The 26,990-nt window shown below is 47.7% G+C and overlaps 1 pseudogene; it reads right to left on the bottom strand.

Annotated features, from left to right (window-relative positions):
- Nucleotides 1-610: 610 nt before the first annotated feature.
- On the bottom strand, nt 611-16,269 carry LOC144752478 (U3 small nucleolar RNA-associated protein 18 homolog; annotated as a pseudogene).
- Nucleotides 16,270-26,990: the final 10,721 nt, after the last annotated feature.

Here is a 26,990-nt window from a genome sequence, read left to right as displayed (position 1 = left end):
ACACAGAGCCCCCCACACACAGAGCCCCCCACACACAGAGCCCCCCACACACACAGAGCCCCCACACCAAAATATAAAATACTGCGTAAAAATGGGGAGAAAAATAGTCAACTTTGCTAGAAGCAGAGGAGTGAAATAACAGACTAAACGGCAGAAAACATAATAAACTGGATGAAAAATAATAAACAAATGTAAATTTGGCAAACAAAAGTAGTAAAATAACGTACAAGTTGAGTGATGAAGTGACAAAACGCACAACAAAAGAGTAAGCATTACAAGTGTTACAGAAAACAGACTAAATGAAAAGAACTAGCCCTCATTAAACAAATAAATCCAAACTCTGCAGCAGTGCAACTTGAAAGAGACGCTCGCTGCTGACATCTGTGGTCACCGCAGGTCACACTTCAGGATCCCAGCGGGGCCAACTGCCATCCCTCATCCTTCCGGGGTTGGGGTCTTGAGCACCGCAAGCCATGGAAAATGTAAACATGAGGGCGGATACGGGCAGTAACTGGGGGGGGGGCACCAAAGGGACAAGTGGATTTTGTAAGAGGAGCCATGGTCAAACGTAAAGTTCTGGGTCATGCTGGTGAAGGACTGCCTTGAACCATCAAAAGCTAGTGTAGTGCTTCAGACGATACAGCAGGGCACTGCCCTTGTTGTTGGCAATGGAGAAGTAGCCACTGCCAGGGGAGAAGTCCAGGCACTGCGCAAGGTGGATGTTTTTCCTCTTGGCCAGAGGGAAGTTTGAGAAGACGCTGAAAGTGGGCAGATGCACTACTCACACAGCCTCATCCGCTGCACTGGATGCCATGGCTAACATCTCGCTGGTGGGGTTGAAGGCCAAGGTGGAGGCACAGGTGGTTAAGTTCAGGAGGGCTTTGAGAGGTCGGGGCTGGACCACCCGCATACAGTCCTCCTGGGAGTAGACGTTGACCATGCCAGAGCTGGAGCCACAAGCCAAGTACTGGCCATCCAGCCAGGCTGCCAGGCAGGTGGATCGCAGCCACCCCTCATCAGTGAAGCGGTGAAGGCAGTGCCGGCAGCCCACATCCCACACATAAATACCACCCTCGTCGTCGCTGCTGTAGATCTGGGCACTGTCAGTGGTGAATACAGCGCCTGCAGCTCTGCCGTTCACTTACACACTACCTACGAGTTCCTTGGTGCGCATGAACAGTAGGTGCAGGTAGCCGGAGACCCCGTGCAGCAACAGCAGAGTTCCGTCAGTGGAGATCTCGAAGGCCCGCAAAGAGCTCAGACAGGCAGTGGGGCTGGACGGAGCTCAGCCCGCCAGCCATCATGTCGTACAAGTACAGGCTGCGGCTGCACTCGCCAGTGGCCAGCACTTGCCGCCCGTCGGGGGTGAACCGTGCCCGGTGCACGGGAAATCCCTCCAAGTGCAAGCTCTGGATCAGGTGGCCGGCGCCTCCATCCACCTGGAAGAGTCCAATACTGTGGTCCAGGCCAGCCGCCAGCAGCACGGCCGCCGTTGGGTGGAAGTGCAAGCTGCTGAGCCGCACTTCAGAGGGTCGCGCAGTGTTAGCGAGCGGACACCTTTTGATGTGCAGTGTGCCGCCAGCAGGCAAGCCTGCCTCAGACGGCCTCGTCACAGGAAGCGCCAGGGCATTCCCCTCTCCGCTCAGACGGCCTCGTCACGCCAGGGCCTCCCCTCTCCGCTCGCGGCGAGCGCGCCTGCTGCTGCCGGCTGATAAAACATCTGCTGCTCTCAAACTCCCCCATCACACATCATTGTGGCCGATATTTATTTGGAAGCAATCCTCTGCGTGCACTGGGAGATTAATGCTGCTCTCTGCAGCTAGGCCGAAGTTACACACGTAAACATCCAACATTTCAAAGGGCAATTCATACAATGAAAACTCTTACCAAGTCTTGTGATCTAGCAACAAATTACCGAGCGTCCAGCAGCAGGAGTCTATAAGCCCAGTCCTTTTCAGACTGAGGGGCGTGTTTTTTGTTGAGTGACTGAAGACGTCAAGGAGAGAAAGGACAGCAAAAAACACGCCCCTCAATCTGAAACAGACGGGCTTAAATTGACTGACAAAGCTCTTCTCCAATGCCTGGCCGCAGTTTAGGAAGCCAGCCAACGGAGTAGAGCTGGCTCGATTACCTCCGTACTAGAAGACATAAAATCTCACCAGCAAGACTGCGCCAGCGCAGCCTACGCAGGCCGAGACCTAAAGACAGCTATTTGTATCCTGATAACCGAACGTGCTTAACAGGAACTCAGGGACAGATTTACTAAGGATTTTGATCAGGGCAAACGCACACATAGTGATGCAAATCAGCTCAAACTCTTTCAATGGTATTTAGTTTCCAGCTCAAAAAAATAATTTTTCATAGAAAGGTGGCCTTTTCTCAGCCAAACAGTACTTTCCGCTGCTATGCACTAAGCGTGGGCGCAAAATCCGTTACATTCGCGGAATTTGCGGATTTTTGGCAAATTCGCGGTCCGCGAATCCCGCGAATTTGCCCAACAATCCGCAAATTCGCAAGCCGGTGAATTTTTCTGCTTGGTCGCGCTTGAAAAATACAATATCGCTCGTGCGGCGTTGACTTACCGTGATTCTGTGTTTGCCGAGTTGTTTTTCTCCCGGTTTGCGTGTGCTGAGCCATTTTGGATCTTGCTGCGTGATCGCGCAAGAGTTTTTCGACCGCGATTACGTCATCGCGGCCCGCCATCTTGCACAGCGAGAGTTTGACAACGCGAGTACGTCATAAGCGCCGCGATCACGCATCGCGGGAGTAAACAATGCCGAACATGTAGATGCAGCGCGCAGCTGACTTCCGGCGGGAGATTTGAACAGCTCGCTTTCCCGAATTTGCAAAAATTGCAATTCTGCACAATAAAAATCAACCGCAGGCAGCATAAACCTTCTGAAAATGATGATTTTGATCAGAATAACTCCTCAGATTGACATTTGGCTGCACTTTTTGGTGCAAGGAGTTTACATTTTTGGGGGGGTGGGTGGGAGGAAGGAAGTGTCCCAGAGTCTCCAACTTCCTGTTCCTGTCCAGCAGGCTCCTCCCAGTGCTTTGTCCATGTCCTGGTCACTTTTGATTTGGAGCTGGAAGGATTACTTTTTGTGTTTGTATTTGAGGACTTTTTGGACTTTGGAGTTTGGATCACTTTTGGATTTGAGATTTTACAAGTAAATTGGTGTTGTTTGTTTGGGGCAATGCAGTTGCTGCAACTACAATTTTAAACCTTTTTGCTACAGTATCCAGTAGGCTCAGGGTTAGTCATGGGTGCATGATACAGCTGTTTTTGTGATTTTTTTTAACTTAAATCTCATTTATGTCATGGAATTTTAGCTCACTGTTATATGTTGTTTTTTTTTTTTAATTTTGGGGTGCCTGTAAAGCCTCACTAGCCAGTATGCCCAGGGGTAGTGAGTGGTGCATGGACCAAGTCTTTCTGTGGGGTGTCTTGAATTTAAACATCATTGAGGGCATTACTGGCATTGGATTGTGGTGATTTTTGTGTGTTTTTCGACTTTGAGGGGGCTGTTGGGGCCTGGCCATGTGGGTGAGGGCCATTTTGAGGCTTGGTCCAGGCAGGGCCTGGCCATATGGCGGGGGGACAAGGGGCCATTTTGAAGCCAGGCAGTGTGCTTTGAGCCACTGGCCTGCACCCAGCCTGCCCTGCTTTCACCGATTATGCCCAGGGGTAGTGAGTGGTGCATGGACCAATGCTTTGTGTGGGGCCTCTTGAACTTAAACATCTTTGAGGGCATGGATGGCATTGGATCGTGGTGATTTGTGTGTGTTTTTTGACTTTTTGGGGTGTTGTTGGGGCCTGGCCATGTGGGTGGGGGCTATTTTGAGGCCTGGTCCAGGCAGGGCCTGCCCATGTGGCTGGGTGACAAGGGGCCATTTTGAAGCCAGGCAGTGTGCTTTGAGCCATAGGCCTGCACCCAGCCTGCCCTGCTTTCACCCATTATGCCCAGGGGTAGTGAGTGGTGCATGGACCAATGCTTTGTGTGGGGCCTCTTGAATTTAAACATCATTGAGGGTATGGATGGCATTGGATTGTGGTGATTTTTGTGTGTTTTTTTACTTTTTGGAGTGTTGTTGGGGCCTGGCCATGTGGGTGGGGGCCATTTTGAGGCCTGGTCCAGGCAGGGCCTGGCCATGTGGGTGGGGGACAAGGGGCCATTTTGAAGCTAGGCAGTGTGCTTTGAGCCATATGCCTGCACCCAGCCTGCCCTGCGTTCACCCATTATGCCCAGGGGTAGTTAGTGGTGCATGGACCAATGCTTTGTGTGGGGCCTCTTGAACTTAAACATCATTGAGGGCATGGATGGCATTGGATTGTGGTGATTCTTGTGTGTTTTTCTACTTTTTTGGGGTGTTGTTGGGGCCTGGCCATGTGGGTGAGGGCCATTTTGAGGCCTGGTCCAGGCACTGCCTGGCCATGTGGCTGGGGGACAAGGGGGCATTTTTGAAGCCAGGCAGTGTGCTTTGAGCCATAGGCCTGCACCCAGCCTACCCTGCTTTCAGCCATTATGCCCAGGGGTGGTGAGTGGTGCATGGACCAATGCTTTGTGTGGGGCATCTTGAATTTAAACATCTTTGAGGGCATGGATGGCATTGGATTGTGGTGATTTTTGTGTGTTTTTTGACTTTTTGGGGTGTTTCACTGATGTTCCTCTGGCTTCCTTTGCTTTTAGGTGCACAAGAGAACCACCAGTGCCAGGAAGAAGTCCTGCAGCGGTGTGCGCAGCACAACGTCACGTGACGTCACGTGTGGCCACAGACAACTCGTGCAACTGCGGCCTGCTGTTCTGACATCTGAAGAAGATGGGCCCAAAGAAAGGTGGCCGTAGCTCCTCTACAAAGAAAGTTGTCACTGCCAGTAAGAAGGAGCAGAAGAAGCAAGTGGTGCCACTTACCAAGGAGACTGGTGTGCCCACAGACACTTTTTTCGGGGGAAAAAAACAACGCCTGCAGCAGCGGGGTCCGCCGGGGACCAAGCTGGGAGCAGCACCTCCGCTTCCTTTGGCTCAGTGCCACCACACCAAGGGGCCTATTAGGATGGCGGACGGACCTGCGTCCGTCCGCCACCCCAGAGGTGGAGGGACCGTCCGCAGGGGCAGTGGCGGTCCCTCCATGCGAATTAGGATGTGACCGCCACCCTGGCGGTCACATCCTGTATTTTTAACATTGCGGCGGGTGCTGCTTGAAGCAGCACGTGCCGCAATGTTAATACTGCAAGCGGTGCCTGCCGCTTCGTGTGTGCAAATGCAGGGGGGTACCATAGGTACCCCCCATGTGCACCCCCACCCCCCTTCACCCAGGGGGCCCGCGGCCCCCAAAGAAAAGACCGTATGCCTTTTCGTGGCGGCATTGCCGCCGCGGAAAGGCATGTCCCAGGGCAAATCCTAATATGACTGGCGGTGTCTGATAGACACCGCCACCATAAAAGAGCTTTTCCGCCGCGGTCTCGCGGCGGAAAAGCGGCAGACGGTCTCCCCGTCCGCTGATGAACCCCCAGCCATCCTAATCAGGCGGGGGGTCTTTCAACACACCGCAGCGGTGAATCCGCATCCTCCGGGCCGGCGGTGGCTTCCGCCGGCCCGGAGGATGCGGATTCACCACAATCATAATCAGCCCCCAAGTTAGGTCCAAGGCCATGAGTGCGGCAGAGGCAGCCACTTTAATTGTTCAATCACCATCGACCAGTGATGTTGGCTGATCGCAAGAAAGTAGCATACAATCAACGCAGGGTGTAACTCAGCTGAAGAGTGTTCAACATACAACAGCCGCAAAGACAACCACAAGGGCAACTAGTACAAGCGCAAGTACATGGGCAAGGAGAGGCGCAAGTACATGCACAAGGAGAGGCGCAAGTACATGTGCAAGGAGAGGCGCAAGGAGAGGTGCAAGTAGAGGCGCAAGGAGAGGCGCAAGGAGAGGCGCAACTAGAGGCGCATGGAGCGGCACAACTGCCCACAATGCTTGTTCCTCCAGAAGTAGGGGCACATCAGGAAATCGAGATTCAAGCGGAGGTATCATCCAAGGAAGCCACTCCTCCTGAGGATGATCCATTGTCTTCCAGATCCCCAGCAGGAAAAAGGTCAACGAGGGCTACTACAAGTTCTTCTTCAAGCCCCCTTCCTCCTGATGATCTTGATTGGAACCCACCAATGCAGTCTGAGAGGGAGGCATGCCATGAGCCGACAAAGGTAGCTAAGCCTAAAAAGAAGGTTCCCACAAGGCTTTCAGGTGTGGGTGATGACGACGAACAAAAAGTTATGTATTCTGTTGATGATGAACAGTCTGACGACGACCCAGTCATCACAGTCGTCACTCCAGCCCCAGCGGGCATGCAGCAGACAGACATTTTGACACTATCCCGAATGGCTGCTCAGCGGGATGTGGGCGGCGTAGCACTGGTACCACCACCAACGCAGTTAACTACAACACCAACACGACCTACAGCTTCCATATTTTCTCGTCAGAAGGGCCGGCAGGGACCTCCATCCAGCTCGACCTCCATTTCCTCAAGTAATGTGCTGTAAGTGAACAACAGAAACAAATTCAGCCACGCCTATCCTCCACTTCATATGGCATTGAAACTGAAGGTAGCACCTCCACCACCAGCAAACATCTCCAGTCCCCAGTTTGGGACTTCTTTACTGTTAGCCAAAAGGCGTAAAACATGGTCATTTGTTCGATTTGCAGACAAGTAGTTAGTCTGGGTAAGCTTGGTACCAACTATGGCACCGGAGGCCAGAGAGGTCATCTCAAAAAACACCACATTATCCAGTGGGAGGCGCATCTAACTAACATCCGGAAAGCCAAAAGTACAAATCCAAATGTAGACATTGATATTGCATCTGATGATGATGACGGGGGGCTTATCGTGCAGGGGGCGGGAGTGAAGAAGCGACAGACATTTTTTCTGGTACACCCAGTACCCCTGACAACAGCACTGCAGTGGTAGCGCCCACACCCTCTACCCCTGCAACATGTATGAGGCACACTAAGAGTCTGAGAGAGACACCAATGCGAAAAAGTACATTAATGAGCCTAACTGGTTTGAAGAAGTCTGCATCATCATAGTCACATAAAACGGTCCAGACCACCATTAGCAGAATGTTTTGGTCGGATGCGCCATTTGAACGCAACCACACAACGGCATGTCTGTATAACGCAAAGCTGGCTAAAATGCTAGCGCTGGACCTTCTCCCTTTTTCTTTCGTGGAAGGGGTGGGTTTTCTAGAATTTGTGGCAACAGTCTGCCCTAAATGGAAGGTTCCTAGCCGGTCCTATTTTGTCAGAGTTGCTGTTCCAGCACTACATCAAGATGTGCTGGAGGTGATTGGCGCAGCTATTCAGAAGAGTGCTGTTCACACTATCCACCTGACAACAGACATGTGGACCAGTTGCCAAGCCCTTGATTACATGTGCATCAATGCACAGTGGGTCTCTTTTGCAGGGGTTAAAGACAAGTTAAAAGTAGGTGTTGACACAGACACAGTTTTTCAAGCTACTCGGAAACATGCAACAGTAGCCATGTTTGCCATGGAGAAAACTCATACTGCACCTAACATTTTGGAGGAGTTTGATAGGAAGGTCTATGAATGGCTGCATCCAAGAAATCGCATGATTGGTTATGTTTCCACGGATAATGGCAGTAATATAGTTAAGGTCATGCAGCTAGGTGACTATTTCAGAGTGCCGTGTTTGGCGCACAGTATTAACATTGTTGTGCAAGATTTCTTGAAAAAAGAAACCACAGTCAACAAGTTACTGACCACCTGCCGAAGAATCTGCACACATTTCAGCCATTTTTTTAAGGCTCGGAAGAAGCTGAGGAGCATGCAACATGAACGTAGACTGCCAGTCAAAGGACTTATCCAGGAGGTGGCAACACTTTGGAACTCAACCTTTTACATGCTTGAGCTTCTGTCTGAGCAGTGGGGGGTAATCAATGAGTATATCTATAAACTGGGTTCTACTATGAAATACATGAGGCTAGAGTTGGATGAATGGAAGCTAGTTGCAAGCCTGACAGACATGCTTCGTCCTTTTAAAGGTCTTCACGCGTGAAGTCAGCAGGGAGGACTGTTCTTTGGGCAAAGCTATCCCATTGTTGCGCATGCTAGAGCACCAACTGAAAGCGGTGTCTTCAACGTTCCGAGATGATGCTATAAAGCAAGACACATATCAGTTGGCGGAGAGGTTATTAAGCCGCCTAGTTGACAATGAAAGGCTTAAAAAAATACATACAGAACAACATTACATTTGTGCCACTATTCTGGATCGATCCACGGTACAAAAAGGGCGTGGCCAGCAAAGCATTCATTCCTTTTGATGAAGCAGATGTTACAAAGTACAAATATTGGCTATCTCTGTCAGCCACTAGGTTCGAAAAAGAGCAGCAGGAAATTAAAGGAACCGGCAGAAGTACAACTGAATCAGCAGGCCATCCGGCGTCAAGTTCCACTTCTGAATCTGTGGCCGAAGGGAGTCACTTTCCCCCACAGCCGTTAACGACACCAGCAACCGTATCATCATCCTCACCTGCACCAGGCCCAGCCATAATATTGTCGGAAGAGGATTGGCTAACTCATCAAGGGTTTGCTCGTTTCAGTGATGCAAAGGCCACAGACGGTACGCAAAGTGGAGCAACCCTGGAGAACCTTGAGTCGATGGTGCAGGCCTATCTGGATGACACAACAGAGGTCTTCATTAATCAGAACCCATTGCTGTATTTGTATAGGGAAAGGCCTCTATGGCCACTGGTCACCAACCTGGCTCTAAATTATTTGTCTTGCCCACTCGTAAGCGTGTCTTCTGAACGTGTTTTCAGTGCTGCTGGTGCCATTGTAACTTCAAAAAGGACCCGCCTCTCGCCCAAAAATGTGGAGAGGTTAACATTGATCAAGATGAATCAGCACTTCATACCACCAGATTACAAAATACGTGAATGCACGCAGGAAGAAGAGGACACCGATTTAGGTGACGGAAGTTCTTCTCTGTTACCTGACCTACTCCCGTCTCAATTCATAGAGTTTGAGGACGAGCTATACTTCCCTGACACCGAGGCCTGAAAATGACTTCCTTTTTTTTCGTCCTTATTCACTTTTATTCCTGTGTGTCTTTCTTTGTTTTGCAACTTTTACTGCAACAAAACTCTAATCACCTAATCACAACAAGTCCATCAGCAGCACTGTCTTCATCTTATTTCCTTATTGATTTGAAGGTGCTGCAGTCTGCATTCCTGAGGTTCACAAGTTCACAACTCAATCATGCTCCTCTATCCTCCTCCTCCAGACTCCCCCTATCCATTTCCCTCAAGGCAGATGGCTGGATTACGCAGAATAAAGAAAATTTGTCTTCGTAGACGAGTCCCCTCAAGTGGGACTGGAATTACTGACTACATGCTTGCTGATTGCTGACAGTTACTTCTGAAATTGACAGGAGAGGCTGCTCTGTGGTCCCTCACTTTCAGAAGAAGATGCGGACAAAAAGTGGAACAGGTAATGAAGAATGAGAAGAAGATGGCATGCAGTGGTCAGCAGTGGCTGTCTGATGAAAGCAATTGCTGTTTGTTTGTTGTGCATGAAATGAATCATATGTCTTCTGTTATTATTTATTCTTTTACACACTAAATGTAACTCAAGTCTACTCTGCTTTTTTTTACCTTGTTTAATTCAAATTGTACTTCAACTGCAGGGGCCACTACGTTGCATTTTCCAATATGCAAAATGTCCTTGGACTTACTGTTTGCCAATATACTATGATGATTGATTAAATAATATATCTTTTTTCTTTACAGTCACTCACTGGGATGGATGGATCATCAGCGTCGGTTTACGGAAGAACTATGGCCAATTCGTGAGTGGCAAACAGGTAAACCAGTCTACAACAAGTACAACAGCAGAACTACATGTCTGCCTAGTCGTGGTATGGAGTGGTCGAGGCAGTGTAGTATTGTTATGCCAGGCAGAGTACAGAGTACAGCAGTTCATGTATAATTGGGGCTATGTGGCTTGTTGCATAGTAATTAGATATGCTTTGTCTGTCTGTGTCAAAGAGCCTAGATATGCTACATCAGGTTGCTTCACTCAGTGGTGCCTGCCTTGACCATCTGCATGGGCAAGCATGGGCCAAAAATCTGTTACGCTCAAGAATTTGCGAATTTTCTGCAATTTCGCGAGATTCTCGGATTGCGAATTTGCCGCCGAAAAACAGCAAATTTCGCGAGCGGAACGGATTTTTGGCCCATGCTTGTGGCAGGGCCATGCAGACGGTCAAGGCAGGCACCACTGAGTGAAGCAACCTGGTGTAGCATACCTAGGCTCTTTGACACAGACAGACAAAGCATATCTAGAGTTTAGGGTTCAGTGCGTTTTTTGGGTTTAATTAATAATTTGGTAGTGTTCCCGGAGTCTAGGGCTCAGGGCCCGATACAGGCTCGTTCATAATGATGTTGGCAAGGTTTTAGGGGGGTTTGGCGTTTTTTCAGAATTGGCCGAATTGTGGCCTTTTTTGGTGTTTTGCGGGCGCGTGCGTTTGGGTGAACTAGTCGTACACCTTCCAGTGGATCGATTTTGTTCTGCCTTGCTGAGATTCTTGGGAATCACTGGAACAAGTATCCTGGTAAGTTTCAAGAGGATCAAAGTACTGGAAGTGCTGAAAACAGCACTTTTTGGTCAAGGCGCGACCGATTTGCCATGTTTTGGGGATAGCAGTATTGCATGTTTTTGGGGGCTGCTTGGGGGGTGTCTAGATGTTTGGGGTGGGTTAAGGGGTCTGGGAGCACTGCTGGGAAGGTCTAATTTTGATTGCAAGTGGTTTGAAGAAAATCCATGGTGGAAAAGGGGGGTTTGGGCCTAGTTGCAGACTTCGTTTTGGCACGATTTAAACTGAGGCCTAGCAGTATTGCAAGTTTTTGGGGGGCTGCTTGGGGGAGTTCTAGATTTTTGGGGGTGAGTTGAGGGGTCTGGGGGCACTGCTGGGAAGGTCTCATTTTGATTGCAAGTGGTTTGAAGAAAATCCATGGTGGGAAAGGGGGGTTTGGGCCTAGTTGCAGAGAGCATTTTGGCACGAGCCGCAAAAATCGCCCATAGTTACTAGTAATTAATACTATCCTTGAAAAGGAGACTCAGAGTACGCACTTTCGAAATGATAATTATATGTAATACTGTCACCTCTGAAACTGAAAGTGTTATTTTTGCACTACACAGCGTACCTTATATTTTTTGCACCGTGGTGTTTTAATATCACTTCCTGTTTTTCCATCAACAATTACAGGCCGGCTTTTACCCTGTGGCATGGAACAAACGATTAACTCAAGTTTACCATTAGCGATACGCAATTCCGCATCAGGCAGGCAGTGGACAGTGTGTCTGGTCACCAAGGTTGATCGATGGAGCGTCAGATTGAATGGAGGAGTACCGTGAATAAGAGGAATGGCTGGATGCATGCAACTTCACAAATTCAACAGGACAACTACAACATACAGTTACTGTATCATATTAACTGCTCCTTATCTTTTAAATGTTATTGTTTTGAACTTGAACTTCTACGAGTGTGACTCTGTGCGTTTGTTTGCTCTCTGTTTCAAATTCATCCCTCCAGCTATTTGATAAGTTTCTTTGCTATTTTTAAAACGAATTTAATGTACTAATAACTATAAGTGTTTATTCTCTCTGAGGGCAGAGAGGCAAGTGAAATTGCGTAATTATAATTATTACTGCAGCCCTGTACAATCAAATTGTTTCTTCATAGTTACTAGTAAGTTGTAGTAAGTACTACTTTTCAGTAACCTAACTATCCATTTAGCAAAAAACTTCATGCATGCAATAGTGCACTTCCTTAATGTCCCTTAAAAGATTTATGGATATCTTCGAATCCAAAGATTTGTTTTTCTTCATTTGTTGTTTGTCCATGATGTGTTTTTTTTCCTCTCTCCACAAAACTTTCCCAAAAAACCCCATTCCCATCCAATTTTCAAACCCTAACCCTCTTCCCCTGGGCTGTGTGGTTTTTCATTGAGGTGTGACTAAATGACAACAATAAATTCCACACACTTGCTGGGGAGGATAAGGTCAAAGCAACAGAATCAGAATTTCATGTGCGCCATTATGGATTGATCATCATCAACATCCTCCTCCTACACGTGACGAATCGAATGCTTAATGCTTACGTTGCTTTGTCCTTTGCCTTAATACTAGTTCTTATAGTAGCCATACTCCAAGCAACTAGTATTTAGTTATATTTTGAATACTTTAGCACTGCTTAGGCTACAATTTATGGCACTGTTCTCTACCGTACTATCTATCGTACTGTTTCTAATGCTACCCTCAGGCCATTCAATGTTTCATTTCCTTTTTTTTCATATGCTGCTACTGCCAGTGTGTACCACTACTACTACCAGCACAACGATGATATTTCAACAATCCAGGATTCAAGTCAACATCCAACCTTAATCGCCATTTGCCATGCCGCCAGCCCTGTGCCTAGCCCTATTCTCAAACACGAATCACAGGTAAGATAAGCATTTTGGGGAGGTAGAATAATGGGCTAGGACTCGGAGGAGAGGAGAGACTGACAGTGTCACAGTAGTACTAGTAAAGTACTAGTAGGGCAATTGAATTCACTAACTCTGTTAGTGGCACTTTTGTACATGTTTGGACGTTTAGATAATTCATGCTGGTAAGTTTGAAGAAAGCAAACGTACAGTAACCCCCGCCCATCACCACACAAAATAATATGAACGCGTATACTATGTTTAAGTATGTAAAATAAATGAATATATATGCCCTAACAAAAATAAACTAACCCAACCCACCCCCCTACCTAACCCCAACCAATGTCTAAATGTCCTTCAAGTCCCTTTCCCCAAAGCCCAATTCCCCCCCCCCAACAGTCTTTAAAAAAGGGGCAAGGGAAAGTCACTTCCTCCGGCGGTGTCCTCTGAGTCCTGTGGACAGGTCCCGCACCTCTTTGCGGAGGTCCCGGAGCTGGCGCTGTTGCTTCTCTGCCAATCGCTCCAGGTAGTCCACTCGCTTTCGGAGGCGGCGCAGACGTGCCATCCAGGCTCTGGCGGGGGGGGGGGGCAGCTGATGTTTTTGCTGCTGTGCGGCGGCGGTGGGAGGCTGTCAGGCCACGGCGACGTTTAGCTGGAGGCTGCTGGCTGGTGGACCCGGGGGCACTGGAGGAGGATGCAGTAGTTGCCGTCTCCTCCTGCTCCCGAGCCCACAGCCGCCGATATTCAGCGCAAATGGCCTCCAGCTTTCGTGCCCTTGCCCAGACAGTCATCTCCTTGCGGGTGCGCTTTTTTGGAGCATCTATGAAGAAAGAAAGAAAAATACTGTAGCCAATAGTCTTTAACATTAAGTCGAAATAATTCAACAGAAAGTTGTCTCACAAGTAACACTAGCAACTTGCAAGCACAGTATAACATTTTGGCATGTATATTTCCGCAGTCTTTGCAGGTCTGTGACATTAGTGGGAGTTTCAGGAATTCTACTAGCAGCACTATGGACTCACTACTACACAATCAGGGACTACACCAGTCTTCTTCTTTTTTTCTCTTGTTTTGCAAAAGAAATTACTCGTACGTGAACTTGTGGTAGCCGGCATAATGCCAGCTCACTTAGCTTGCACCCAAGAAAAACAGACACAAGCCATGATGGCGCAGACTCGCATTACTTTAAGCAGTATATGCAGGTGGGGATAGGAAGCTCTTACTTTTCTATAGGGGTGGCACTGGCCATACTCGGTTACATCAAGGGCTACTGCTCAATGTAATTTATATTTAGCACTGCCACCTCGGGCCTTGACTACTACAAAAGGAAAATGAAGATTATTGATTTCTGATCATATATCCTGCCGATCACATGATCTTTGCTTATATGATGGATGACATTAGGTGCTTTGTTTTGATAGATTGAGTGAACAACAGTAATAGTCCACCCATGACAAAGCTGAAAGAAAATTATTAACATAGGGAGTGAGTGTGGTAGTCATAATTGGCGGAGGAAGGGACTTGACTTGATATAATGTCAACTATACAATACATACACAATCTATGCTGTGCTTGCAAAGTAAACTACTGTACTGTTAGTCGAGGGAGTATTTAAATTTTATGAACAATCACAACTTCTAGTATTTGGTACTCTGGCACGGACATGCTGTTCAAAGTAACACTGTTCATCCGCTGAGCGTCTGCTCTAATACATACACCTCTGCTATCTATGAGGAAGAAGAAGATACCATCCAGGCTTCCAAAGTAAACGTCTATCATTCTTCTTAATGTCTCAACTTGTACCAAGTTTACTTTTTCTCAACAACCAACTAACACCCTTTTCATTTTATTTGGTAAACCACCGTCTTGACAAGCATTTGAGTTTGACCCAAATGATATATTGCAATGCACACCACACATGCATTTTCTGATTCACCCACACAGGCAGTCATCTTTTCTTTCTCCTCCAACCATCCTTGCTTCAAGCAGCCATGCATCTGATTCCTTCCTATCAGCCACCTCTGCCTGCATTCAAAAACACGTATCATTCTTTACAGTCATAAATGTTACGACTCGCTTCTCCTTCCTTTCACCCTTCTTTCCCTTTTCGTTCTTCACATCCCTTAAGATCATTTGATATGACTTGCCTTCACGAAAAAAGTTTCCCAGCTGATTTGAAGTCAAATAGAGGGGGCCATTGCTTACCCGAGAACTACTGCCGCTAATGCTATTACTAAGTCAAGGTTGACTGTCTTCTCCGTGATTGGCAAAAATGTAGTTCTAAATTAGTAACTGTTCTTAACAGTACCGTGTACTTGTACTAGTGTACTGTCTACTGTACAGTAATTCATACACTCCTTTGCGAGCCTACTCTAAAATGTCAATAAGTAAGGAGTATAATAACTTACCACGTCCGTCGCTGCTGAGCCATCCCCCTCAGCTCCTCCTGGTGGCACTTGTGGCGCTGCCGCATCCGACCCTGGAGTGGCCCCCTCCGCGCTGCTGGCCCCGGCACTGGTGGTGGGTAGTGCTGCATCCGATGTTGTGACGCCTAGAAAAAAAATTCATATTTTAGATGCCATACACCACTCCCTATTTCGTCTCGTAATGGAAGAGAAAATGTTAAGTTATAACACTTAAACCATTTTTAATTATTGGGACTGAAAAAAAGTCACGGTTTTGGGGAGGGTGTTAACTTATATGCTTAGCCATAACATGCAACACTTTGTGGCACAACGGATGAATGCTTGCTTTTTAACCTCATGGCTGCTGGAGCGATTCCCCTGCAGTGCTGGGCCGTAATAAAAACGGGTGTGGTCATGACGAGCTCAGCTCATCATGAGCACCTGAGACGTATATGCCATGACGAGCTGAGCTTGTCATGAGCACCGAAGGGGTTAACGTGCAACATTTTACTAATTACAGACAGAACCAACTACTCCTCATCACCACCAGGAGGACTTGAAGTTCCAACAAGGTGAGGGCTCCCGAGTCCCGCACAGTTACTTCTGACTGAGGTATGTGGAAAGTCGAACTGCACCTATCATCAACAATGTCCTATTTCTCTTGTCCATACTTCTGTATGTGCAGAATAGTCCCTGAAAAACTAGTGGTATGGTATGTGCTACTATCAAATCAAAAAGCCAACTACTAGCTTATTCTTGGTTGACATTGACATTTTGTTGTTGGAAATTGTCAAAGCCCTAACATTAAGAAGACTGGATTCTCCAGTATTGGGGTGTCTTTCATAGATTCACATGCTTGAATATTCCCCGTCGTCGGAGTGGGAGTCCCACGGTAAATAAAATAGCAATTATATACTATATATATATATATATATGTAACAACATAAAACCTGAAATATGTACTAGAAAAAAGGCATAAACAGCCTACCCACATTTCTACATAGGAATGCATGGGAAAGGAAAAGAACCATATGCAGTCTATCCTTGTCATTATGTTGGTCCAAACTGCAGCCAATCAGGCATCAGCAACCCTCTAGAACCTTCTCCTCAGAGCTCAGCACCTCAGATTTTCTACCGCACGTCGTGTGTAAGGGAGTCTCCCTCAGCTCTGCTCAGTTTTCAACTTTTCTCAGGTTTTTTCCTGTTTCTACAGCATGTCTACAAGTAAGAAGTCTCTTTTCAGAGCCTGTTCCTCCTGTGGAAAGCTAAGACTTTTTTCTGAGGACCCACACAGTAAGTGTATTTACTGTCTTTACCCGGACCATGAGGTGGGGAGCTGTAAGTTCTGTAGAACATTCTCCACAAAGACTTTGAAGGACAGGGAAGGCCGTTTACTCCTCTGGCTACAGAGACTGAAAGATAAAGATAATGTACTTTCTGATGCTGAAAGTCTAATTTCTGGCCATTCCCAAGCAGCCTCTAAGCGTGGTATTGTGCAGGAGTTGCCTTCTCCATTTTAAAAAAAGAAGAGGGTGTCTCTTTCATTGGCCCCTGCAGTGTCTTCACCACTTCCTACCACTTCTGGGCCCACGAGACCTGGCTCTCAGGCTCCTGCTGCATCTTCCTCAAGTTTTCCTGTGAAGAAAACTGATTTTCCGTCGACAACGGTGTCGTCTACAGTTCCGTCGACGAGATTTGCTGTCTCTGGATCAAAATCGACGATGACGGTCACGACGACGCTTGCATCTGGATCGTCTACAGCCCCTTCTTCGATGTCGTCGTCGTCGATGAAGGTAATTCTCAGTTCAAAGACTGTGTCGTCAATCATCCCAATTTCGTCGTCGTTGACGAAGAAACCTACGTCGTCGACAGTACGATCGTCATCGATGAAGGGTGTGAAGATGTTGATTTCGTCGACGCATTCGACGACGAGTGTTCCGTCGACGAGTGTTCCGTCGACGAGTGTTCCGTCGACGTCTGTCCCGTCGACGACTGTCCCGTCGACGACTGTCCCGTCGACGAAGAAGATAAAACAGAAGGTTCCGTCGACATCTACGTCGATGAAGGTTCTGTCGTCAGCACCACTGCTGTCGACGACGTCCCCGTCGACGATAGCCTCGTCGATGACAGTTTCGATGACGGTTTCGACAAAGAAGACTGCAAAGACAATTACAACGTCTATGCCTCCGAAAGCTCCGTCGAAGGAAGGATTGCCATCGACGACGAGGTCTCAAAATGTAGTAAAAATAATACCGTCTACATTTGCCTCGCTACCTTTGTTGCCACTGTCTTCCAGCAAATCGGACCAGGTTGCCACTTTGCCTGAAGGGGGAATGGCTCTAACACCCTCTCCTTTGTTTGCTACAGACTCAGATCAGGAGTCTGAAGAGGATGTGCATGAAGCTTTTACTGAAGCTCGAAGTCCGTCAGATTTAGTTATAAAGTGTCAGGACTTTAGTAATGATGAGGAGGAGCAGTATGGCCAGCATGATGAAGTTCAGACTCAAATGCCAGCTGCGATGTTGCCTTTGTCAATGATTTCAAACCTCCAAAATATGTTGGATGACTATAATCGGCGTTTCCCGCCATCACCACAAGGGCCTACTGTCCCATCTGTATTGACCCCGATTACGGAGCCGTCAACTGCTCCTTCAGAACCTTCACCGCCTGCTACCATTCAGAGACACACATCAATTCAGGTACACGCAACTGTGTATCCTGATGATGACGACGAGAATCCTTCGGAGCGAGAGAATGGAGAAGTTACAGATGTGGATGGTGATGATCAGATGGCTGAGTGGGATGACTATCGTGCACAGACCCCATCCCCATCTCAAGTGACGCCAGAGGATTCTCCTCCGGTGGATATTGCACGTTTCCATCAATTGATGGATAGAGCGGCTCAGCGTTTCAAGTTACCACGAGTCCAAAGGGAGGAAGATTGTTTCCTTTATGACTTCAAGAGCCAACCATTCAAACAGATTCATACTGTCCCAATTATAGATTTCATCTGGGCTGAAGGGGTGAAACTTAAGAAGACGCCAAACTCTTTGCCGGCACAATTGCCAAGGTTAGAGAAGAAATATAAGGCGCCGGTAGGATCTCCGGCATGCCTTACTGGCCAGCGAAAGCCTGATTCTGTTGTTACACAGGCAGCTCAGAGTGGATCCCGGAATCCTGCATCTACTATCACAGCTCCTCCGGACCGTGAGGGCCGTCGCCTTGATGCTATAGGGCGCAAGTTTTCATCAATGTCTTCCACTACTGTGCGAGTGGCTAATGTTATGGCCATCTTGGGTCGATATGACCGTCAAGTTTGGGCAGATATGTCCGCCTATGTGGCATTACTTCCGGATGCTTCCAAGGCGGAAGCGTTGCAGCTTCTTCAGGAAGGTGAAAGAACATCCGAAGAATTGATTGATTGTGCAGTGGATGTAGCCTGCACTGGATTCCGACAACTCGCTGGAGCGGCCGTCTTACGTAGGCAAGGTTGGTTGCGCTCAACCTCCTTCCGTCAGGAAGTTCAAGCAAAAATTCTTGATATGCCCTATGATGGCGAATCACTCTTTGGAGCACACATTGACGAGGCGTTGCAATCTATAAAGAAGGACACAGACACTGCACGTGCCTTAGGTACTCTTCAATTTAAGAAGTAGCCCTTTCGGGGTGCTCGCGGGCGAGGCACCAATTCCAATTTTTGAGGAGGAAGCAATCAATATCGCTCCTATAACCAAGGCAACCAGTGTTTCTCCGGAAACCGACAACAGTCCTCTCGTCAGCAGCCGGCCAAGACCTTTAGTGGAAAAACCTCTTACAGGGGATCTTCCACTAAACGACAATGACTTGCCTTTAGCTCTGCAAATTGGAGGTCGAATCTCTCTATTTAGTTCTCAATGGTCCTCCATCACGACGGACCGTTGGGTGCTCGACATTGTGGATAAGGGCCATGCATTGGAATTTGTCGACATCCCTCCTCCAACTCCACCTTCCGGGCCACCTCCTCCGCACCTCAAGGAACTTTTCCATCAGGTTCGCCTTCTGATTCAGAAGGGTGCAGTAGAGGTAGTGCCAAAGTCTCAAAGAGGCAAGGGGTTTTATTCCCGTTTTTTCCTAATCGTCAAGAAGAACGGGGAATGGAGACCTATATTGGACTTGAGAGCGCTCAATCAATATCTCAAGAATCAATCCTTCCGCATGCTAACGCTTACAGAAATCTTGCGCTTGCTCTCAGTCAGAGAATTCATGGCTACTATCGACCTCCGAGACGCCTTCTTCCATGTCCCAATACTCCCAGGTCATCGGAAGTTCCTACGATTCCAGGTGGGGCAACAGCATTTCCAGTTCAGAGTACTGCCATTTGGCCTCCGTTCAGCCCCTCGAGTCTTTACCAAGATATTGGCTCCAGTCATGGCCTTTCTTCGCCTCCAAGGTGTCCAGATATTCCCACATCTCGACGATTGCCTCCTGAAGTCGCAGTCCCGCTCACAACTGCTGCACCATACCTCCCTTTGTCAGAAGGTGTTTCGCTCCTTGGGTCTGTCTCTCAACCTGGAAAAGTCCCAATTGCACCCTGCAACTTGCAAGGATTTCCTAGGGGCCACATTAGATACCACGCTGGCAAAGGCGTTTGTATCCCTGGAACGTCCACAGAGGATTCTTCGGTTAGTGTTTCTTCTACTGTCAAAACAGTACGTTTCAGTTCGACTGCTGAAGTCATTTCTAGGGATGGCATCATCATGCATCGCTCTCATCCCACATTGCAGACTACGGACACGTCCTATTCAAGAAGAATTAGACAGACAGTGGCGTCAGGTCACCGGATCCTTTAACGATCTGATTTTTGTCACGACTCGCATGAAAGCAGCGCTCAATAGGTGGACAAAGCCATTGCATCTTGCAGCAGGGATGTCGTTCCTTTCAGACACCCCAGATCTTACACTCACAACGGATGCATCTCTGGAGGGATGGGGGGCTCACTCCAGGACCTGTCCATAAAAGGAAAATGGACTCTACATCAGAAAGCCTGGCACATCAACAAATTGGAGCTCATGGCTATTTTTCTAGCGCTCAAGTCGTTTCAACCCGTACTGCATGTCACGAACCGCGCTACCACCGTGCCGGTTGCCACGCTAGCTGCGTGAGTAACAGCCGGGAAACATGGAAAAAACTACATTTCCCGTGTTCCTCGGGTCGACGCGTGAGGCGTAGGCGGAGTGCCACGCGATGCGTCATTCTGACGTACACGGAAGCACAAAAGACGGCAAGCCAGGGGAAACGCTGCCGATAATTCTTAGGTAACACGCAGGACGCTGTTACAGAGACTCCTGGTGTCAGACCTCCGCTTTTCGTAATCAAAGCCTTCCTTGGTCTGCTCTGCTGAGACTTCGGTTCAGGACTCGCAGGGAATTCAGGACTCCTTGGGACCCTCGACTTTCCATGTTTCTGGATTTCAGGTATCGTTAAGGGGCAGCTTTATTCTCCTCTGTTGGCAGAGACGCTACTTTCCTGCGTACTCGTGCAGAGGAGGAGTGCGCACCTTGTGGCGCTTGGGTAGTGCGATCTCTCTGTTGGCTGAGACTGGCTGGTCTCTTGCAGGAAGGTGTATACACCCGCGAACAGCTGTCCCCTTGTTGCTTCTGCTGTTTTCAAGACTATTGTGTGTTTAAAACGTATGCCTAAGAGCTCATTAAGCATAACGTATTTTATTTGGAGTTACTCTGCTGGGGAGAGACCCCCTTGTTTTCGAGTCTACATATTTTGATGGAACTTTTGCTCACCAGGTCTTGTGGTTTTTCTGTCTAAAGTAGTGGAACTAAACTAACTGGATCGACAGTAATCGCTATTCTGGAACAGTCACAACTATCCGTTGTTAAGCTCCTTTTGATTTAGGAGCAGTAAAGAGACCATAATTCAACTGACATCACAGTCTCTCTCTTCTCCCGTTTTGATGTTCAGAGATGATATTTCCTTTTACAGGTATGATCCTAGCTTAGACATATAAGGGAGTGGCAAGAGTCAGGAAAGGGAGTGTGCAGGTTTTTATCTCTGTTGTCTGCTTTTGTTGCCCTTGCAGGTCTCCATCCCCCGCAGTCCCCTCCCTTCTTTTTCCCCCCGCTCAATCGCTCCCAAAAGTCTGTGCTTACTGCAAACCGTACATGGGTCGATTCAGAGGTGGGCCCCCATATAGCATCGCACAACCCCGAGGAACTGGATTCGGACGGCCTTGACACTGCAAGGAGAGTCTGTCCTTATACAAACGGACAACACAACCTGCATGCACTACATAAACAAGCAGGGCGGAACAAAATCTCCAGTACTGTCTCGCCTGGCACAGGCAAATTGGGACTGGTCACTCAATCACCAAATCACAATCACCGCAGTTCATCTTCCGGGTTGTCCAACCTCCTGGCGGATTCCCTAAGCAGATCCCGATCATCAACCCACGAGGGGGAGCTACATCAACCAACACTCGACATGATCTTTCGTCGCTGGGGTCGCCCGACACTGGATCTCTTTGCAACGCCGGAGAACCGCAAATGCCCAGCTTACGCAAGTTGGCATCCCCACAAAGGGTCACAGGGCAATGCCCTTTTGATGAACTGGTCAAATCTGTTTGCTTACGCCTTTCCTCCAATCCCTCTGGTGCCGCGGGTACTGTGGAAGATACGGAGAGATCCCTGCCACATCCTTCTCATTGCTCCCAGGTGGCCGCGACAGGCATGGTTCTCGGAGTTGCTCCTTCTGTCCCAATGCGAGCCCATCCTTCTTCATCCTCGGATGGATCTTCTTTCCATGGACAGGGGTCTCATCTACCATCCGGACCCCTCTTCTCTCAGCTTATCAGCCTGGAACCTGAACACTGTGAATTTGCACATCTAACCATTCCTCAAGAATGTCGAGACATCCTTGCTCAGGCCAGAGCTCCTTCAACTGTAAAGACTTATAAGTTGAAATGGAAACGTTTCTGCCATTGGTGTGCTGCTGCCGGTGTGCATCCCTTGCGTGCAACGCCTGCTCAGCTCCTACCTTTCTTCTTTCAATTGGCTCAGTCAGGATTGTCTCATGCTACTTTAAGAGTTTTTCTGGTGGCAATTTCATGCTTCCGCCACAATGGCTCCACCTCCCTCTGTTCCTCTAGGATAATACGCCAATTTTTCAAGGGACTATTTTGTAAATTTCCACCAATCCGGCGCCCTCCTCCTGCGTGGCGCCTCAACATTGTTTTGGCACAATTAATGAATGCACCGTTTGAACCAATACACAGAGCTGACCTCAAGTACATCACCTGGAAGGTTGCTCTTCTTCTTGCATTGACATCTTCGCGTCGAGTGAGTGACATTCATGCATTTACGATCAAACCACCTTTTCTTCAGTTTCAGTCGGATTGTGTGCTGCTAAGCACTAACCCTACTTTTCTTCCTAAAGTACCTTCAGATTTCCACATCAATGAACCTGTTATTCTGAAGACTTTCTTTGCTAACCCACAGTCTCCTGCGGAACAACGCTTGCACTCCTTAGACATTAAACGGTGCTTGAAGTTCTACATCAGCAGAACGGCCCAGTTCCGCAAGTCTGACCAACTCTTCGTAGCTTATGGCCGTTTTCACGAGGGACGTCCAGTTACCAAACCTACGATAGCCCGTTGCGTGTCTTCGGCTATTGCTTTCTGCCATCAAAAAGCAGGCAAACCTTTACAATCTTCGGTGAGGTCCCATTCTACCAGATCAATGGCGTCCTCCACTGCCTTATTTGCGGGTGTCCCGCTGCATCAGATTTGCAGGGCAGCCACGTGGTCCAGCAGGCACACGTTCACGAAACACTACTGTCTGGGTGCCATGAATGAAGGGGATACCGCAGTAGGACAAGCTGTGCTTTGTAATCTTTTTCAATAAGGTGAGCCTCTGTTCTACCCTCCTCCTATTAGTTTCCAAGTACTTATTGACTGTTTTAATATATATATGTGCTCCATACATATAATTTTCAGTCTTTATTATGCATTGTAACTATGGAAACTTTCTTGGGTACTGACTGCTATCTATTCTATATTCAAGCATGTGAATCTATGAAAGACACCCCAATACTGGAGAAGAACAATTGTTACTTACCTGTAAACAGGTAGTCCTCCAGTATTGGTGTCTTTCATAGATTCACATGCGACCCTCCCTCCTCCCCTCAGAGGCTCTCTTCTCCTCATAGACTCTTGAGTCACTCTTGTGCTACGAAAATCTGAGGTGCTGAGCTCTGAGGAGAAGATTCTAGAGGGTTGCTGATGCCTGATTGGCTGCAGTTTGGACCAACATAATGACAAGGATAGACTGCATATGGTTCTTTTCCTTTCCCATGCATCCCTATGTAGAAATGTGGGTAGGCTGTTTATGCCTTTTTTCTAGTACATATTTCAGGTTTTATGTTGTTACATATATATATATATATAGTATATAATTGCTATTTTATTTACCGTGGGACTCCCACTCCGACGACGGGGAATATTCAAGCATGTGAATCTATGAAAGACACCAATACTGGAGAACCACCTGTTTACAGGTAAGTAACAATTGTTCATACACAGCAAGGGCAACCCAGAGGACTGCACTCAGTGCCTCTAGAGCTATTGCTGGATCAGAGTTTTGTTTAACACCGTTTGCCGACTTGGCAAGCTTAGCTACCTACACAGACCGCCTCATAATAATAGTAAATAGTAGTAGCACAGAGAGTGATGGTAGAGAGGCAGGATAAGAATGTAGAAACAGTCTACAAGAAGACGTTTTTGTAAAAAATAGAATTAGGAAACAGTTTGGAATAAATAGGAGCTGTAAAAGTTAGGGAAGTATAATTATTAACAACAGAACAACTTACTGGGGCCAGCAGAAGAGGCTGCAGAGGACCGTTCCTGCCCACTTTCTTCCGTCGGAGTGTGGGGTGTACTCTTCTTGCCCCTGGGAGGTGCTGAATGTGAACATGAAATAAACACAAACATGGATGATTGTTTTTTTGAAATATTTGATTTCTTTGACCACAATCTAAAATTATCTTGGGAAAACAAATTACCAACAATTGCACTACATGTATTGACCTATCTGATCTGGTCAACTAGGAGGATACTAGTACAGTATTGCTGGATTCGCAGACCGTCTACTTGGAAAAGTTATGTAAATCACTAACTAAACCAACAACAAAAAGGTTCTACTACGACTGCCAGCACTCAGCAGCACGCGACGTGACAGACACAGTCCGTCATCATGATTGCAGAACACTAAAAAATGTCCTACTACTAATAACAAGTCATAATATAATCAACCTATCAATCCACCACTATCTCTTCTTCTTTGTGACAGCAGGAGTACAAAGGAAGGACTAGACTTGAGTCTCTAGTCTCTCTAGCATTACGCAGTTCTGTAAAGTACTACACTCATACATATTCAGGCCAAATGAGCACAAAGTTGCAAACAAGTAAGCATAGTAGCAACGCCACTGAGGAGGCGAGCACCTGCAATCGCAGAAGCTATTTAAACATTATTTTACCTGCAATGTAATGTAATCGGCAGCATTCTTGCTCTTCGGGAAAAACATATATTAGCAATATAACACAGAGCAGAAGAAAACAAAGTAGTTATTAATAGCTACTCACCAAGGCCAGGGATCTCCACGCCTAGCAGGTCGAGCAGATCCTGCTCCCGGTCGAGGAGGTCACCCCACCGGTGCGTCGCTTGGTCATAGGTGCGCCGGACCCCCGACTCCCTACGCATGGCCTGGCACACCTTATCCCACAGCTGGCGACGCTCCCAGAGGCCATACCCTTGACCGGGCCTGCACCCTGCTGATACGGTCTTCGGGAGGTGGCGCAGAACATAAAATATAAGTGCGTCCACCTCCACCACGTTGAAAACCTCCCTGGCCACCACATCCTCCCCCCTCAATCGTCCGCAAGGGAGCCGGGTACGGGGTGTGGGACCCTTCCCCTTGCTCTTCCCGGCTCCCTTTGCCATGGTCCTGGACAGCTGAAAAAAAAATAGGAAAGAATAGGGAAAAAGCAAAGAAAAGAAAAGAGTTTTAAAAAGTAGCTTTAAAAGTAACCAAAAGTAGAAAAAACCCAAAATATAGATGTAGAAAAAGAGAGGGATAGATAATGAGTAAAAAAGATCCAAAAAAGTTCAAAGAAACAAAGGATTGCAAAGATTAGGGGAGGATTGCAAGAGCATGCCCAGAACCATAGCAATGAATGAAAAACAAGATGGCCACGCCCATTGAGGACCGTGTGGGTAAGTTTGCGCGATATTTCCCCCGTGAACACGCAAAAACGCACGCGAACACTTAATAGCGCCCCGCGGACAACGCGAGATTGCAAATAGCGCCCGGAAACGGAAATACGACTGCATGGGTAACTTCGCGGTCAGTGCGCTGCAAGCGGCCCGCGAATACGCAAATAACCCAGCGAACACGCAAAAAAAATCCGCAAATTCGCGCGAATTATGCGTACCGCGAATTTGTGCATTTCGCCCATACTTACTATGCACCACTTTACACCAAGGAGATATTACTTGGGCGTAACTTGGTCAAATCATTGTTTTAATGCAAAGACTAAACTACTAAGATAGCTAGACTATGATTTGCTGAGAAAAATAATGTCCTCAATAAGTGAGCACTAACATGAATAAATGGTTTGTCAGTCAGTCAAAATATCTTTATTCGGCTGACTTCCAAACGGAGGCCAGCCTTTGGAGGACAGGGGCGTCACTCTGTTCAAGCCCCGTCTTTTTGCGATTCGGAGGCGTGTTTTTTGCAGTTTTTAAGCCGTGACGTCATCCGTCACTCAGCTGCTAAAAACACACCCCCGAATCGCGAAAATGGCGATGCTTTTGTTCTGCCATTTCCCACCGACCGCCACCGGTCGTAACCGTGCACCGATTCACCGCGCCGCCTGCAGTGAGTGTTGGCTACAAGATAAGAGGCTTTTACCGTGAGGGAGCTTTTTCTGCTAGCATACATTCTGGAGATGTGGTTTGGTGATGGGTCTGTTGCAAGAGGCCGTTTTTGTCTCTGCAGTTACAGGCAGGCATCGTCGATCCTCAGGCTGTGAGCAGACAATAGTATTTTGCTCCGTGCCAGTTAGGGTGATGACGGGCCTCTCCCCAAAATAGGCCACGTGTTATTATCACAAGAGTAGAGCCTCAACTATACAGATCACACATGCATTAATCTAGAACTCTAAAATGGTAATTTCCGGTTGTTAACGCTGCCTCCACCCCCGCCCCCACCCGTAAAGCTAACTACGTATTAGTGAGATGGACGGCAATGCGTACATTAACGGGACGGCTTTACAGTGCTAAAGGCCGCAACAGGCCCGTGCAGCGTCTCCGCTGAAGACACACGTAGGACAACTGGGTTGGGCTAAAAACAAAAAAGTTGTTTTTTTTCCTTTTCTATACTTCTGCCTCCAAAAGAAGTCATCTCTCCGCCTCTAAGTCAACTGGCAAATACAACGCATCAACATTTGTCTTGCAATATGTCTCCTTGTCTTGCACTTCGACCTCTAAAAAAGTGGTATAAAGCGCTGTATAAATAATATAATAGCTCCCTCTCCTCGTCGACAGCACTAAGCTCGCAAACTTGTCGGAGTGCCTCGGTCAGGCGGTGGTTTCTCTCAAATGACAAAACCACAACTATAAAGACCAGAATGCAAAGAAACAAAATATACTCTCGCGCGTGGAGCTAAGAAAGCCCTTGTTGACCAACAGTGCCAATACAAGCAAACTCGGACTACAATCCCCATAAACCACTGGGCTGTCAAGCAAGAGTAAGAAACTGGAAACATGATGTCCCGGCGAGCAAGGAGACAAACAAAGAGCTTGGAGTATTGCTTGTATCACTCTGGGTCCCTCTCGCCACCCCGGGCCTCGGATGCTGGATTCTACATTTTGAGGCATTTTCCCACGGTTTTCTACACTACAAGTCCCAGCATGCTTAGCAATGCGGCCTGAAAAACCAGGGCTTGCTGACCGTCACCCTCACGATGGGTGATCAGCTGCCTGTTTATGTGGTGCTTCTTTACAACCACAAGTGTATCTTCTCATCCAAGT

Source organism: Lissotriton helveticus, chromosome 5_1 (assembly GCF_964261635.1).
Source record: "Lissotriton helveticus chromosome 5_1, aLisHel1.1, whole genome shotgun sequence".
Taxonomy (NCBI): Eukaryota; Metazoa; Chordata; class Amphibia; order Caudata; family Salamandridae; genus Lissotriton; species Lissotriton helveticus.
Note: the sequence above shows the minus strand (reverse complement) of the source record. Positions and strands in the feature narration are given on the sequence as shown.